General features: G+C 37.7%; 1 long non-coding RNA gene across 1 annotated transcript; it reads left to right on the forward strand.

The window, feature by feature from the left end:
- Positions 1 to 9,642: 9,642 nt before the first annotated feature.
- LOC122225560 lies at positions 9,643 to 16,166 on the forward strand. Its single transcript, XR_006205237.1, has 3 exons — positions 9,643 to 9,730; positions 13,475 to 13,687; positions 16,069 to 16,166. It is a non-coding gene; the product is annotated as an uncharacterized LOC122225560 (long non-coding RNA).
- Positions 16,167 to 17,898: the final 1,732 nt, after the last annotated feature.

A 17,898-nucleotide genomic window follows, 5' to 3' on the forward strand; every position in this document is an offset into this window, starting at 1 on the left:
AAGGCTACTCTGTCTCACTTCCTTTCCCTCACCCCTTAATATAAACCTTTGCTTCTTATTTAAACAACCACAGAGTGTATCTCTAAATTCTCCATGGCATAGGAGGTGGAGATTGGTGTTAAGGCCTTTCCTTCTATTTCTTTTGCTCTCCACCTCTCTCTTCTCGTTTCGCTCTTTCGTAATCTCTGTCATTTGGTCCTTTACTTTTACACTACTAATATTGAAGGGTGCATACATTCCACAGCCATAATTATTTCATGATTTTACCACTGGTTGGTTTTAAGAGTAAACTTTAAAAATGCTTTACCATATTATGATTGGATAACGATTAACTCCATTGTAATAATTACGAATCTTTCTCTCCATCCTCGCTGTGCCCCTCCAAGGACCATATTCTCAGCGCAAAGTTCAAATGGAAATCTCTTATTTTGCACCACTGACTGTTCAAGTCCCAAATTTTTGCTTGCCCCACATTTCGACATAGTCATCCTACAGTGACTTGCTTTTGCCTTTGGACAATCTAATTGCCTTTCTTCTTACCTAACATTCCAACTTGTAAAAAAAAATATGTATATTACATCCTCCAGATTTTTGGATTCTCTGCCATGTTGTATTTTCTGCGGTACCTCCCTTTCTCTCAGAGCCCTCCTTCCCAGTCTCCAGCCTAGCATTATACAAGAGCTGTTATGACGTTCATCCCGGGACGTTTTGTCATTACTCCCCTGAGTATTGTCTACAGTTAGCCAGATTCTACATATGTCAGTGTTTCGTTTTCTGACTTCTTTTGCTCGACTGTTGTCATTTTTTTCCTCTCGGGTTTGTTTATGAATTGGGCACTTTGGGTATAAGTGGTGATGAAGGGGCTCTGATTTGGGGTTTCAGGACAGAGCATTATTGGTAGTGAAACACACCCAAGAAGTCAAATGTGTATCGAGGTCCTGGGACTAGACCAGTGGGTCCAGAGATGGAGAACTGAATTAATTCCTATTTAGAGCAGATGACGACACAGTATAGACGTATTTCCTGCCTTGGTCAGATTTGGCAAGGGTTTGAGTTTGGCCCAGAAATTGAAAAGAGGGAACATATTATGATGAAACTACAAAGAAAGAGGAAATGTAAAAATACTGAAATCTAGGGGTGCCCGGGTGGCTCAGTCAGTCGAGCGCCCTACTCTTGATTTTGGCTCAGCTCATGATCTCATGGTTTGTGGGATCCAGCCCCATGTCAAGCTTTGTGCCTGCTTGGGGTTCTCTCTCTCTCTCTCTCTCTCTCTGTCCTTCACCTGCTCACAATCTCTCTCTCTCTCTCAAAAATAAACAAACATTAGAAAAAATACTGAAAACTTGGAAGCTGAAAGAGCAGACAAGTTACTTTAAAAAATTATTCCGAGGGGCACCTGGGTGGCTCAGTCGGTTAAGTGTCTGACTTCGGCTCAGGTCATGATCTCACGGTCCGTGAGTTCGAGCCCCACGTCGGGCTCTGTGCTGACAGCTCAGAGCCTGGAGCCTGTTTCAGATTCTGTGTCTCCCTCTCTCTCTGGCCCTCCCCCGTTCATGCTCTGTCTCTCTCTGTCTCAAAAATAAATAAAACATTAAAAAAAATTAAAAAAAATAAAAAATTATTCCGACTCATGATTTCAATACCTAAAGCAGTAAATACTATAGTATTCAATTAGCATATTTTAGAGAGTAATGTTTTTGCTGTACTTATTCTCTGTCCTCTGTGCCAAATGAGACCTCTGCAGGGAGGGCTTCCCTGTTTAACACAAACCTTCTCTCCTTCCTCTGCCACCCTTTCTCCCAGCTTTATTCCTGTCCTGAGCACTGTCACTACTTTACGTCACACTACTCATCCATGAATAAATATGTAAAAACATCAACATAAAAGCATATTACAAAAAGTGAGTTGTAGAATGTAAGCCACATTAAGGACGAAAACGTGTCCATCATTCGCTCTGCAATAATGCATAGCACACAGTAAATACTCAATTAATTAGCTGAATAAAGAAGCGAATACATAAGTAAGTTAACATTTCTGAACTCCCAGGTAAAAATACTTATTTTATTTTTCAGAGTGAAAGAGGCAGAACCTACCTAAGAAATCAACTGCATTGCATTTCTATTTCTGGAGACCAAGTACAATGAGACCAGGTTGGGGCGGGGATGAGAGTCTGTACCTGTGAGAAGAGATCTGAGCCTCGAAGATGCAGGGGATATATTACCACTTAAGGTTTCAGCAAGACGATTGGAAAAGTGGATGATTTTTTTCCTCAGGTAATTGCTTACGAATACAAGCACATTTGTGAGGATGGGAGAAACATCTGTTTGCTCCAGAGCAAATTAAAGCCGTTGAGAATTCTGAGCATCTCGGCGGGAGTCTTGGAGCTTTCTAACGTTATCAAAGTTTACACATTGGAATGTGGTTTTCCTCCAAAAAAAAAAAAATACCTTCTCCTTCTCAACACCGTGTGAAAATAGTCCTTAATTTCTACCTTTGTAGTATTTTTATTTTATCCCATTTTTATCCAGACACTGTGCAATGTCTTCTGTTGAGAGGCACAAAACATCCACTGGGCGTCTGATTTCATTACCTGAATAATCAAGAATTTCAATTTTTCCCTTGGCTTAGTATTTAACTCTTTTATCATTTCTCACGCACAAATAACAGTGTGATCAACGTGCCAAGTGCATAGATCTTTGTTTATCTCTGTGTCGGGGTCCAGACAGTGAGATCACTGGTTCCAAGTGAATGTACGTATGTTTTAAGACTTCAGAAGGAGGATCAAATACATTCGTTCTTGGAAAGAGAATCGTCAAAGTTTGGACAAATTGGTCAAAAGCTTTAGGTCGATGTGTTTAGTCTTGGATAAGTGAGGCCTGGAGACTCCCCTGATTTGCTTCATCTTAGAGAAAGCACTAAAGCTCGTGTTACCCACAGATTTCCTGCCCCATCCCCGCCCCCACCCTCAACCTCCAGTCGGGATTCCAAGCCTCTGACTCTTGATCTCAGCTCAGGCCATGACCTCATGGTTTCGTGATTTCAAGCCCCACAACGGGCTCTGTGCTGGCAGCTCAGAGCCTGCTTGAGATTCGCTCGCTCTCTCTCTTTCTCTCTCTCTCTGCCCCTTCCCCACCCCCCATCTCTCAATAAATAAATAAACATTAAAAAATATGTTTCAAACTCTGTGGTATAAGGCAGTGTCTTTTTCCTAGTACCAATTTGCCCAACACTCTCTTTCCTAAATGTACTTCTTACATAGTTAAAAAACAACAAACAAACAAACAAACAGAAACTCTGTGGGAGGTGGTTATGTCAGACTACTGCACAATATCCCGATCTTTCTTACAACTCAATGAAGGTGTTCTTATTAATGCCGGTATGTAACTGCTGCCCTTTACTGAGCAATGCTGTGATTATTTCTGAATGAGTTAATAACTTATCCACTAAAGGCACTGACAACATCTGTTATGGTTTGTTGCTACGCTAGATATTCAGGATACCGAGTATGCTCGCCACTGACTAATCTCTGCTGGACTGTGACCAAGGCATGACTCCCCAATCTATAAACTAGATTAATATACCTATATACCCTACCTTCCTCCCCAAACTCAAGTTATTAGAATTCAGGTCCTAACCCGATGGGTACAGTCTGAAGAAAGAACTGTGGCTTCTAAAATATACCTCCCTTCTTTTCAACGGCTGTTCTGTGTGCAGGGCGGGGGCGTGGGAGACAATATTAGCATAGCTCAAATGTAGCTTTTTCTGCTCTTAGTACCACTTTTTTGATTTTGTGTTACTCCGTCACTGTTCTGCTCTTAACTTCCAAGAGCCCTTTCCAATCCACAAAAATAGGAAGGAAAAAGGCAGGAGACAAAGTTTTGGTGAGAAAAAGAGGGGCTCCTGGGTGGCCCAGTCGGTTGAGCGCCTGACTTTGGCTCAGGTCAGGATCTCGCAGTCTGTGAGTTCGAGCCCCAGGTCGGGCTCTGTGCTGACAGCTCAGAGCCTGGACCCTGCTTCGGATTCTGTGTCTCCTTCTTGCTCTCTGCCCCTCCCCCGCTCATGCTCTGTCTCTCTCTGTGTCAAAAATGAAAATAAACATTAACAAAAAAATTAAAAAAAAAGAATGTTTATATTTAAAACCCACATTTTTCTCTCCGGACCATTGCTTCAACTTGGTATTTTACTAGAGGAAGTGAAGAAAAGAAAGAGATGTGCGTGCAGGTGAGAACAAAGCAATTCTGAAATTCTCAGTGACACAGTCTGTTTTCTGACACTGTATTTTTGCTTGGTGTTTATTACGAAGGTAGATCGCTGAACTTGGCCTCTGCATGCGTAGATCACGCCGTAAGAGTCGCTTCTGTGAAGTTCAGTGTGAGATGCACCGCACGCGGTGATTGTGCTTTATTTGTTCAGTAGTGCCTGAAGAAGTGACTAATGCTAGTCTCCACTTTCCAGATCCTTCCAAGAAGAAGAAATTCCAGGAGAGCTACCGTCTCAAGAGAACCGGTAAGAGCCTCTATGCAGGATCAGACACACTGGAGAACTATTTACCTACACTGGTGAGTTCTTGCCTTCAACTCAAGGCCGCCAGACTCCAGGGATTCCCGTTACGGAGTGCCAGTCCACGGTGAAGTTACGATGTCAGAGCTTAGTTTTGTACACAGTGTGTGGGGAAAAAAAAAAAAAAAAAAAAAAAAAAAAAAAAAGGATGGTGGTCTAGGCCTCTGGAAATCCAGGTCTCTGCTGTCACCAAAAGAGCATTTCTTGTTTTTTAGGCATTTTAGGATGATCTCACATGCAGACTCTTATGGGAAGGAAAATCACTATTAGCATGAACGTAACTATCCAGGATTTTTATTTAACTGCTGGAAGACATAAAATAGACACATGCTATGAGATTTATAGGACCCAGGGATCCTAGTCAGTGATGATGTGATAAACATTTGCTTCTTGCGGAGAAGGAACAAGGCTGAAGATTCCTCATCTCTACATGGTATCATCCCAGGCTGCTTAATTCCAGTCTGTTTCCTCCAGCAACTCAATTCCTAGAAAGTTAGGTGACAATGGAACAGTAGAAAGATCGTTTGATCATATGTACTGAAATTTTTTTATTGCTATAGGATACGTGGTTTCTTATGCTTTCCCTGGGGTTGCTTTTTGTTATTAATAATTTGTTATTTACATTATTTTTATTCTTTGTATTTGTTTTTAAGACTTTTTGATCTTAATATAAAATGATACTTTCTATGTGTGTGTGGAAGTTTTAATTTTTGAATTTACCCTGAAGTATGTTATATTCAAATGAGGAAGAAAAAATCATATCTGTGAACAAATCTCTGGTTATATAATTTGAGGCATCAGGTTTGTGGATAATGTTTTAAGGACCAGGTGCCCCAAATACAGTCCTCTTCTCTGTGTCTATGATGTTGACAAACCCACTATAAGTACTGAGGAGAAGTATAACATCCTTGCTATCCAATAAATATAATAGGCAACTGGCTTGAGCTGCTTATAAAGCTGGAGATGTAATTTATGTTCTGTCGTATATTCTCTAATGCGGTTTGTTATAAAATAATTTTTTCCCTTTGTATGCAGCTGTGTATGTTACTTTAATTTTATTTTTATAAAAGATATTTGTATAAAATACCTATTATCTGATTGATTTCTTTCACTTAGCATAACACACTCTAGCTCCATCCACATCATTGCAAATGGCAAGGTTTCATTTTTGATGGCTGAGTTATATTCCATTGTGTACATATACCGCATCTGCTTCATCCATATGATTTCACTCGTATGTGGAATTTAAGAAACAAAACAGAATAACAGAAGTGGGGGAGAAGGATAGAGGGAAACAAACCTCAAGAGATTCTTGATGATAGAGAACAAACTGAGGGTTAATGGAGGGGAGCAGGTGGGGAGATGGGGGAGATGGGTGATGGGCATTAAGGAGGGCACTTGCTGGGATGAGCACTGGGTGTTGTATGTAAGTGATGAAATCACTGAATTCTACTCCTGAAACCAATATAGCCCTTTTAAAATTATTTTTAATTAATTAATTAATTAATTTCACTGATTATTTTCTTTAATTTAATTTAAAAATATTTTAATGTTTAAATTAAAAATATATATATCTGTCATCAGAATCAGAATCAGACCAAGGACCCTGGGAATGTCTGGAGAGTTAGAGAGTAAAAAAAGAAGACTAGAGAATTGACCTCCCTTCCCCCCCCCCTTTTTTTTTTCCTGAAAAGATAACCATGAATTGCCAGCAATGGCGATAGATGGTGAAACTGAAAATAAAGCAGAGGGAGTTGAGAGCGGAGCTGGGCTGGCAGAGAGCAGAGCTGAGGCAGGTAAGCCCTCAGGGAATAAAGGCAGCCACTGTGTCAAGGAGAAAGTTAATTTGGGCATTGTTGTGGGAGACAGTAGGGCATAAAAATTCAAGATTATTTTTAAAGATACAAGATGGGAAGCATCTGAGAAAGGAACTAAGGAGGATAAGCAAGAGGTGATAAAACTCATATCCCTTATTTACGGGAAATCATCTCTTTTTTATTATTTTCTCCATCCACCCCCAGCATTTTCATCTGTTTCCGGATTTCTCCTATTTTATAATATTATTTCCTCCCGTTTTGCCTCATTTTATCCTTCTGTCCTGTTTCATGGATGATTTTTAAAATTATCTTTTAATTTTCCTATTCAAAAATGTGTTCCTGGCATCATTCATTTTCAATAAACGTTTGTTGTTTTCTAAAGTCTTCTTGTATCACATCCTATTCTTGGGCGTAGGTACAAAATCATATCTTACTTCTCTGAGGTTTTAAAAATTGTCTTTTCAATTCAACATTATTGAAGTATAATTAAAATACAAAATAATACACCCACCCACTTTGAGTGTATAGTTCATTGTATTTAACAAACATAAACCTGTGTAACCATCAAAATCAAGATATACAATATTTTTGCCAATTCAAAAAGATACCTGGTGTGCTTTTTTTTAAAGTTATTTATTTTGAGAGAGAGAGTGTGTGTGTGAGTGGGGGAGGGGCACACAGAGAGAGAGAGAGAGAGAGAGAGAGAGAGAGAGAGAATCCCAAGCAGGATTTGCACTGTCAGCGCAGTGCCTGATGTGGGGCTTGAACTCATGAGCCATGAGATTGCGACCTGAGCCGTGATCAAGAGTCAGATGCTTAACCAGCTGAGCCACAGAGGCTCCCCACTTTGTGTGACTTTTAATCAAAAGGCTGCGGGGCGCCTGGGTGGCTCAGTCGGTTAAGTAGCCGACTTCGGCTCAGGTCATGATCTCACGATCCGTGAGTTCGAGCCCCGCGTCGGGCTCTGTGCTGACAGCTCAGAGCCTGGAGCCTGTTTCAGATTCTGTGTCTCCCTCTCTCTGACCCTCCCCCGTTCATGCTCTGTCTCTCTCTGCCTCAAAAATAAGTAAACGTTAAAAAAAAAAAATAAAAAAAAAAAAAAGGCTGGTACCTACTTCTTCTAACCACCTCTCTCCCTTTCAGCCCCCTCGCCCCATTTTTGAGTGACGTTTTATCCTTTGGAAGGAACAAGGCTATGATATAGCAACTACTGTCTGTGTCTCCTGTGTGTCTATTGTTACAAATTTATTTGGAGACATCAGATGCATTGATTTTCTATAATAAAATTTCTTAATCAGGGTTCCCCAAAAGTAAACAAAAGATGAAACACACACACACACACAAAACCTTCCCTTTCAAAGTTACCCCCACCGCCATCACCACCAACTTTAGCCCCTGGTAATCACTAATCTACTTTCTGTCGTCCTGCACTATTCTGCCTGCTCTTGAACCTTATATAAATGGGTTTTTATGACTGGTTCCTTTCATTAAGCATGTGTTTGAGATTAACTCACATTATGTGTTATTAGTAGCTAATTCCTTTTCGTTGCTGAGTAGTATTCCATAGTATGAATACACAAAATGTTTATCCATTCACCTGTAGGTGGACATTTCAGTGGCTTCCAGATTGGGGCTAATATAAATAAAGCTACTATGATGTTCAAGTCTTTATGTAGACATATTTTTTTTAAAATCTTATCAGGGGACACCTGGATGGCTCAGTTGGTTAAGCATCTGACTTTGGCTCAGGTCCTGATCTCAGAGTTCGTGGGTTTGAGCCCTGCATCAGGTTCTGTGCTGAAAATTCAGAGCCTAGAGCCTCCTTCAGATTCTGTGTCTCCCTCACCTTCCTCTTTCTTTCTCTCTCTCTGCCCCTCCCTTGCTCTCGCTCTCTCAAAAATAAATAAACATTTAAAAAAATGTTATCAAGTAGGGGCACCTGGGTGGCTCAGTTGGTTAAGTTTCTGACTCTTGGTTTCTGCTCAGTCATGATCTCTTGGTTTGTGACTTCGAGCCCCCCCTGAGGTTCTGTGCTGACAGCATGGAGCCTGCTTGGGATTCTCTCTCTCCCTCTCTCTCTGCTCCTCCCCTGCTTGTGTTCTCTCTCTAAAAATAAATAAACATTTTAAAAAAGTAAAAAAAGTAAAAATCTTATCAGATAAATACATAAGAGTACAATTCTGGGTTGGATAGGGTACGTTTAACTATAAGAAACTTTCAACTTTGTTTTTTATTTTTATACTTCCATCAGAAATCTAAGAGCTTAAAATTAAAAAAAATTAATGTTTATTATTTATTTTTGAGAGAGAGAGAGTGCAAACAGGGGAGGGGCAGACAGAGAGGGAGATAGGATTAGAAGCAGGCTCCAGGCTCTGAGCTGTCAGCACAGAGTCCGACATGGGGTTAGAACCCACACACTGAGAGACCATGACCTGAGCCAAAGTCAGGAGCTCAACCAACCAAGCCACCCTGGTGCCCCCAGAAATCTAAGAGAGTTTTAGTTTACTTACAGAACTTGTTGAGTATTCTCATTGCGTTCTCTCTGCTTCTTCTTCATCCATTTTATGTGTGTTATATTTTTTTCTCAGTCTTTCACGGTAGCAGCTTTTTTTCAAATATCTGGTGATCTTTGGTTGCCCATACTCATTTAAGAGTGTGATACCCGATCAACTGAGTGGGACGTCGGTGCATACGTAGAGTTTGTGGACTTGGGCATTTCACTGAGGAACCCAATTGTCAATATCTGCATTGGTTTGTTTGTTTTCATTTCCCCTCTTGGGCCAATTAGTTCCTTGGAAGAGGAATCGTCCAATACTCTTCCCCAGACAGTTTTTCATTGGAATGGGTAAGAGAGGGTATTGAGAGAAAACTCTATTTCCACCTGTTGTAGGAAAAAACAAACAAACAGTTCTTCTTTACCATGAGTTTCTTTCCCTGTGAGTCTCCTTTACACTCACAAAGAACACTTCACTTCTGACCTTCTGGCATCAAATTGTTGTAGGTTATTCCCTCATCAAGCAATTCTCTGTGACATCACCCGCATGCCCTATAATTCAACTTCATTCTGATACTGTCTCCCTGGAGACAGTGGTCCAGTTCCACAGTGTAAGGGCTCAGTCTCACAAGACTGCTCCCACCCTACTTCAGATGCCAATGGCAAGTAGTAGGTGGCCAGATTACTCACAACTTCTGTCAGATTTGGCGACAAAACAGAGTTTCTCATAACTACCCCTTCAGGGGCAATTGATTTGCTAGAGTAGGTCATAGAACTCCAAGAAACACTTAGGTTTACCATTTTATCAGAGGATATTATAAAGGATACAAAGGCAACAGCCAGATAAAGAGATAATAAGGTGAGGCGTGTGAGGGTCCTGAGCCCAGAAGCTTCTATTCCCATGGAGCCGGGGTTATGTCACCTTATGGATGTTATGTTCACCAGTGTGGAAGCTCTCTGAACCCCATACTTCTGGGATTTTTATGGAGGTTTCATCCCATGGGCATGATGGATGGAGTTAATGACTCCCTTTTCAGCCCGTCTCCCTTCTCAAGAGGGTGGGAGAGTGCCGAAACTTCCAAGCTTCTTATCATGGCTTGCTCTTTCCAGTGACCAGCTTCCATGAGCCTGCTCAGAGTCACTTCATTAGAACAAAAGATGTTCCTAGGGCTTTTATCACTTGGGAATTTATAAGGACTTAAGATCCTTATGTCAGAGGCAGGGTCAAAGATCAAATGTCAGAATAAGAGATGTTCCTAATGTTCTTATTACTTCGGAAAATATCAGGGCTTTAGAAGCTCTGTGACAGAAAATAGGGCAGATAGAGGGATACAGGTATAGATACAGATACAGACTTAGATATATATCCTATTATCTCACAGAGGGTAACTCGGTTGTATGAAATAGGGGAGAAAATATGGGGCAAAAGGAGTATCTGAATCATCTATAGACACTCAGGTACTTTTCCAGTTTTCAGGCTTCCCCACACCTCCACTTGGAATAATAAAGTATGACTTTGTCACCAATTCATAGAGCTTTTGGGATTTTTAAATGAGGGTCAGCATTTTTTTTTTTTTTTTCTGTTTTCTCACTGCTGACTTTGGTTCACTTTCCCAAAGCCCATGAAGTTACCAGTAGCTTTTGCTATCCACCTTCCAAAACGCCATTTCTATGGTTTCCTTTCTCCTCATTATTGTGAATCTATGCCTTCTTTATCCTCCTTTTATTTTATTAGAATTTTTAGAACAACAACAACAACAACAAAAACAAACAAGGTAAAAGAATGAGATCTATCTGTAATGATCAATTTCAATGATTTTTCATTAACATCTCAGATAGTCCAAATTCACTTTTATTCTGCCCTTCCTTCCCATTTCTTAGTATCAAGTCCCTCCGCTAACTGGAGCTAGAAATAGAAAAGACATTGAAAGTATGTCAGTTGCCCCATGTCAGGCTCCACATTGGGCACGGAGTCTGCTTAAGATGCTCTCTTTCCCTCTCCCTCTGCCTCTCCTCCACGCACACACATGCTCTCTCTCTCTAAAAAAAACAAAACAAAACACAAACAAACAAAAACACTTAAAAAAAATATGTCTATGTCCAAAACTCTTATAAGGTTCCAGTAAAAAGGAGGTGATGTACTTGTTTACTTCTGTGATAGTTAAGAGCCTGGCTCTTTCACAGAAAACAAACAAACAAACAAACAAAAAAGACTTAGGGGAAGAGATAGGGCTCTCTTACTCCACTCTTGTTCCTCTCTTGTCCCTAGTCTCTTGAGATTATTGAACTCTATGGCAGAAAGTTTGTACCAACCTTCTTGTGTTGTCTTCAAGGACTCGCTCATCTCTCTGATCTCAAAGGTTTTGTATATAAGCTGAATTGGCATGCACAAAAGGTCCTGTAATTCTAAATCATACAGAGTACTAGACCTTGTGTCTGAGAAGGCATTGGACCAGGTGTCTCCCTTTATATGGAACATAGAATTAAAACTTGTCACGTGGCTTGCCATTGACATATAGCGGACGGAACAAGTGTGACTTCCATTACACGTAGGTTTGACACTTCTCAAAGTATTCCAAAGCTTGATCTCAAACTCCAGAGTAAATAAAACTAAGGGAAAATAAAAATAGCTATTGATTTTAGAGGACCCAGAGGCCAAAGGAGGAAAAATCCAAAGGCCCCAAACAGATAGCTACTAGTAAAATAGAATGCCTGGAAGAGAAAGATAACAAAATTAAACAACCAGCATAATAGGATTAGGTAAGACATTAAATTATGGAATCAAAAAATTTTAAATTGAAACAATGTGACTTTCACCGCAATGACTTCAGTAGATGAGTTAAAAGAGAGAGTGGAGCTCATTATGGCCCAACTGGATGTTTTGGAAGATTATACAGAAGAAATTAAAATTGAATAAGAAATTAAAATTTAATTATTCAAAATTAAAGAGATATGAAAATCATAATAGACTTGGATAACTTATCCAAGTGATTTATTATGTAAGTAATAAGAGTTCATAAAGAGAAAAAAAGAACAGATTTAAACAAAGATATAATTAAAGAATAATTAGACATCCTCTAGTACTGAATACGTATGGAGAGAAAATAACTACCATTTGTCTATCTTGAATTTCAGAAAAGATATAATTCATCCATCCTAACAAAATAAAAAGTCATATACTTCATCTGAGAAAAACCTGGAAGACAATTTCCAGATATACAAGCAATTAATTAGACCTCAAAGTAAAGGGAATTTTAGGGGCAAGTCCAAAAGTGATAGCTGATGATGGAATGATTATGTTTACCTTTAATTTCCAGGGTCAGAGAACCCTAAGTACTTTTCCAGTTCTGTGTAGTCTGGAAGTGACCAGGAGGGAATATTTGATCATCCGTCTATCGTTTGATCTTACACTGTATGGTTTTAATGTCCCTTTACCTTTCCTTCGTGTTTCTGTTCTTTGCTACATTGATCGTGTTTTCTTCTATTTTTTGACTAAACTCCCAAACCCTATGATAATTTGTTTCTTTAAACATCTATTAATTACTTATTTGATAACTAAAGCTTCCCTTTTTTTAATGTCTATTTATTTTTGAGAGAGACTGAAACAGAATGCGAGCGGGTTAGGGGCAGAGAGAGAGGGAGACACAGAATCCGAAGCAGGATCCAGGCTCTGAGCTGTCAGCACAGAGCCCGACGCGGGGCTCGAACTCTCGAGCTGTGAGATCATGACCTGAGCCAAAGTCAGAGGCTCAACCAACTGAGCCACTCAGGCGCCCCTAAAAGGTTCTTTTAAGCACTCCATATGTGGGGAGCATCTCTTCCCAAGCCTGCATGCTAGTAGGAGATGCTTTTCCCTCCTACAATAGTGAGCACAAAGGCATCTTGAGGAAATGAGAGAATGATTATAATAATAGCTAACATTTCTTGAGCATCCATTCTTTGTGATTTTATCTAATTTAATCCTCATAAAACTCAAATTAAAAATTAAAGATTCTATTAAGTTGCAGGGTTCCCAGGTAAACTAACATTGGTCTACATAGAAAAGCCAAAATATGCCAAAACAGTCTACAAAATGAAGAAGTTATAAAGTTTTCTGACTCTTCTGATGTTCTTAGAGACATGATCCCTGGGTTCTGAACTTTTTTTTTAATCCTGAGACTGCTGTTTACCAATTCTCCACCCTTAAATTATGGTTATATCTGTCCAAGAAACTCAAACTACAACAGAGACTCACCAATATATTATGGCGCCTCCTCATTTCAAAAGTGTGATGTCCATTTCTATAAACTAACCACAGAATTACATCATCTCTTATTTTGAAATCTCTGCTTCACAGAAATCTTTATTTTTTTTTTCTTTTTAAGCTTATTCAGGCATTTCCTTAAACAAGGAACTAGTTCTCCATTGAGTAACATAAAACATTTTTTACCTCAAATGAGTTTTAATCTTAAAAGTACATATGGTTAAGTATTTTACACATATATAGGTATCATTTTAATAGGAGTATTCCATTAAACTTTAAATTGTTATTGTGACATTAATATAATGTCACAAGAAAAATTTGACTATGTTAAAGTTATTAATCTCCTGATATAAATTATAGATTACCAAGAACTCATCTTTGGCAACAGAACAGTGGATTACATTCAACAAAGCATAATACAACAATGGGAGAAAAATGTAACACTATACATGAATATATGTAATAATATCTCAAATGAGCATATCAGTTTCAAAAATATGACAGAAGACACATTACACAAGCTGAACAACTTCACTGCAAAATACTGTGAAGACTTAAAGGAGGAGGAAAATTGTGAGTGAAATGGTTTCATATAGTCTCCTCAGTAACCGGGTTCTCCATTTTCCCCTCTAATCTTTACTGGGTTCAAAATCTTGGAATATATCTGAAATAAAGAAAACATGAAAATACTGTAATCATTTACACATTCTTCTATTAAAAAAGTATTTCTTTGTCTTTTATGACTTAGTTTCTTTATGTGTTTAATTATTATTTTTATCAAACTAATCCTTCTCCTTCTTCCTCACTCTTTCTTGGGTTAGATTCCATTTGTTTGTTTTTGCAATTCCTTCTTCCTTTTTTTACACTCACATTTTACACTCACACTTTAATGGAGTTTAGCTCTAATGGAATTTAGCTGGGTGTATGGAAGATAAATGTTCTGTCTTCATGCATGTCTGAAAAGGTCTTTATTTTGGCTAGGTATAAATTCAAAGGTTAAAGATTAGTTTCTTAGAGAGTATGACAAGAGTTGCCTCACTGTTTTTAGCAAACAATGTTGTTGATGAGAAGTCTGCTCCCAGTGTAATTTCATGCCATAAAAATGACCTGATTTTAGCTTTTAAAGATATTTTATTCATTTGGGGAGCTGAAACTTTAAGATATTCTGGGTATGAGTGCTTTTTAATCATTTATTTGCTGTGCACTCTCTGGCCTTCTCAATCTGAAAGTTTGTCTTTCAAATTTAGGAAAAAATATACTCTGTGACTTATAGGTTTATTTTTCCTCCACTCTATTTCCTGTTCTTTCCATGACTTCTCTTTTTCAAATATTAAGATTTGCAGATTAGCATCTTTTCTCTGTATTTTCTGTCTGTTTTAGGTTTTAGATTGTTTTTTAAAATCTTTCTACTGATTATTATTTCAACAATCATATTTTTAATCTGATAAACCCTTATATGATTCTTGAGAGTTCTAGTTTTTGTAGCATCCTGTTTGTACCTTACATAGATAATATCTTTTGGAGTCCTCTAAGTATATTAATTAGAGGAGTATTTTAAAATACCACTCTCCTCTTTCCTAAATTCTTTTTTGGGAGAAAGGAGGTAGTTTTTCCTTTCCTTTGTTTTCCTTTCCTTTCCTTTCCTTTCCTTTCCTTTCCTTTCTTTCTTTTTCATCATCTTTTTTTTTCATAAAAATTATATTTCATGTGTTGGGGCTCTTATATACCTTATGATCCTTGCTAAGAAGAAATAAGGCAGTTGGGGTGGGTTGACTCTACTGTTATTTAAGACAATAGTGTTTCCATTAGATCTCTGTGAAAGTGGGAAATCTGTCAGGATATTTTAAGGGTGGAAGACAAAGATGGAGTATATGAAATTTCCTTTTCAAATGAGGCTGAATATAAAGGGTGATACAAGTAATCACAGTAGAAACTCTGAGAGGACCCATATCCTTTCTTCTCCTGAAAATTCTATAACCTCTGATGAATTTTTCTTCCCTCTCTTCTTCACTGTTTCCTTTCTTACCTTCTTTCATTAAAAGAAAAAAAAAGGAATAAAGGAAATCACTTCACTCTATGTGTCAACACACCTTTGAAAATATAAAGTTTTATGCATAACCTTTATAACTATCCCTTGTCTTGAGTAACACATGATATAAGAAGAAGACAAGTAAACAAAAAATTATAATTCAGTGTAATAAGTGCCTGTAAGCATAAATATAGTGTAAGAAACAATATAGTTGGAGAAAACAGTCCAGACTGGATGGGTGTATAGTATTCAATGCCGGGAGAGGAGGCATATTGCAATAAAATTAGTGAGGGATAGCAGGGGGTGCTCGGAAAATTCAAGGTATTCAAAGTGAATGGCTGACAGGGAGCTAAATAAACTAATGGATAAAATTAGAATGTCATGAGTATTCCCATAAATAATGGGGAGAGTTTGAATTTTAATCTGAAAGCTACAGAATAATATTGGACCACTTAAAATAGAGTCTTATAGAAAGATCATTGGAAACAGTGAAGTGATAGGGTTTCCGCAACAAAAATAATAATAAATACAATACAATACAATACAATACAATACAATACAATACAATACAATACAATGGACCAGGGTCTTGTTGCAGCCTTCCAAACATACTTAAGTTTTCTCTGAGTGTTTTTAATAATCCCTTCATCATTTTTCTTCATCTATAACTATGATTTTCCTTCTGTCTTCAGAGTATTCCAGATCCAAATCCCGTTCCATTTCAGATTGCAGTCTCTTCCTTCTCTCATATTGTAAGCAATCATCTCACTCAATATATAACTTCTGTTAGTCATTTCAATATGTAATGCAAATGATTGTAAATTCTGATATATATACTAATCTATAGTATATCAGTGCATATCTATTATGCATATGTGTGTGTCAATATCACATCTTTAATAGACTTTCCTCATTTGTTTTTCAGATGTTGTATTTCATTTATGCTTGGATTCGTGGATGTGACATGAAGATAGCAGAAGCAAATTGGTGCAGCTGCTCTGGAAACAGTGTGGAGGTTCCTCAAAAAATTAAAAATAGATCTACACTATGACCCAGCAATAACACTGCTAGGAATTTACCCAAGAGGTACAGGAGTGCTGATGTATAGGGGCACTTGTACCCCAATGTTTATAGCAGCACTTTCAACAGTAGCCAAATTATGGAAAGAGACTAAATGTCCATCAACTGATGAATGGATAAAGAAGTTGTGGTTTATATACACAATGGAACACTACTTGGCAATGAGATAGAATGAATGAATATGGCCTTTTGTAGCAACGTGGATGGGACTGGAGAGTGTTACACTAAGTGAAATAAGTCATACAGAGAAAAGACAGATACCATATGTTTTCACTCTTATGTGGATCCTGAGAAACTTAACAGAAGACCATGGGGGAGGGGAAGAAAAAAATGGTTAGAGAGGGAGGGAGCCAAAACATAAGAGACTCCTAAAAACTGAGAACAAACTGAGGGTTTATGGGGGGTGGGAGGGAAGGGTGGGAGGGTGATGGGTATTGAGGAGGGCACCTGTTGGGATGAGCACTGGGTGTTGTATGGAAAACAATTTGACAATAAATTTCATAATAAAAAAATTAATAAAAAAATAAAAGAATAAAATTATTGTCAAAAATGAAACAAAATGATGATTTTATATATTTTGTACTCACTAAAATGTGTTTATCACCATTCTTATTTACATTGCCCCAGTATTCTAGCAAGTGAAGAGGAGAAAAGTTAAAAGATTAGTGACAATTGATTATAAATGACAAAATATTAATTGTGGGTTTGTAGAAAAAGTGACATTAAAAAAATGACTGAAAGTTATGTTGGCCAATCTCATGACAAATATCCAAGACATATACCTTATTATACACAAATGAAAAACTGTTAGAAAAGCAAATTATTCCAATGAGAGAAAAGGTATTGCCCAACATAACAAATATATAAAACTCAGATGAAAAATTTAATAGGGGACATGAAATGATGAAGATTTAAAATTGTAGTAAAAGATGGCAAGATGAACAAAAGGAGTAACGTAATTTATTCTTAGATAGAAATTTCAGTGTCTAAACGTATTACTCCTCTCATATTCATCAATAAATTAAATGTAATCAAAATAAAAATTCTGGAAAACATCCATTAGAATTAATATTACTTTTTCAATTTTTATGTATAAGAAAATTGAATTCTTTTTGGATGTAGTCCCATGTTGATTCTGGCTAAGTGGACTAGTTTCATTAACATCACATGTATTTCCTACCATTTTCTACAGTAAACATGTGTTATTTCTGATATTTAAAAATAAGTTCAATTAATAAATAAAAGTGAACATCTGAGGTGTGCTATGTTTTATAATCATGTAATCAACCTTTTTCCCCAGACCGCTACATATTTCCATCAATGAGAAATCTATGAGAGCTTTCTCAAGATAATAAAGCTGATACTTCAGGAATTTATGATCTAGCCCTTATCTTCTTTCTTACTCTTTTGGTGAAAATATCCTTACTGATTCATGACAATTAAGTTTTACATATGAAAAAAGTTAATTGCACACTTAATAAGAAAATTGTGTGTAACAAATCTTCTGAGTGTTACAAATATTCTGCTGGTGAGATTATGGAGGAACAGGCAATTCATACGTGACTGGTAGAACTGAAAGATGATGAGATCCCCAGTGAGGAGCCTTTTGCAAAATGACATATGCATTTACTCTTTGACCCTGAAATTCTACTTTTAAGAATCTATACCCAAAATA

Source organism: Panthera leo, chromosome B4 (assembly GCF_018350215.1).
Source record: "Panthera leo isolate Ple1 chromosome B4, P.leo_Ple1_pat1.1, whole genome shotgun sequence".
NCBI lineage: Eukaryota > Metazoa > Chordata > Mammalia > Carnivora > Felidae > Panthera > Panthera leo.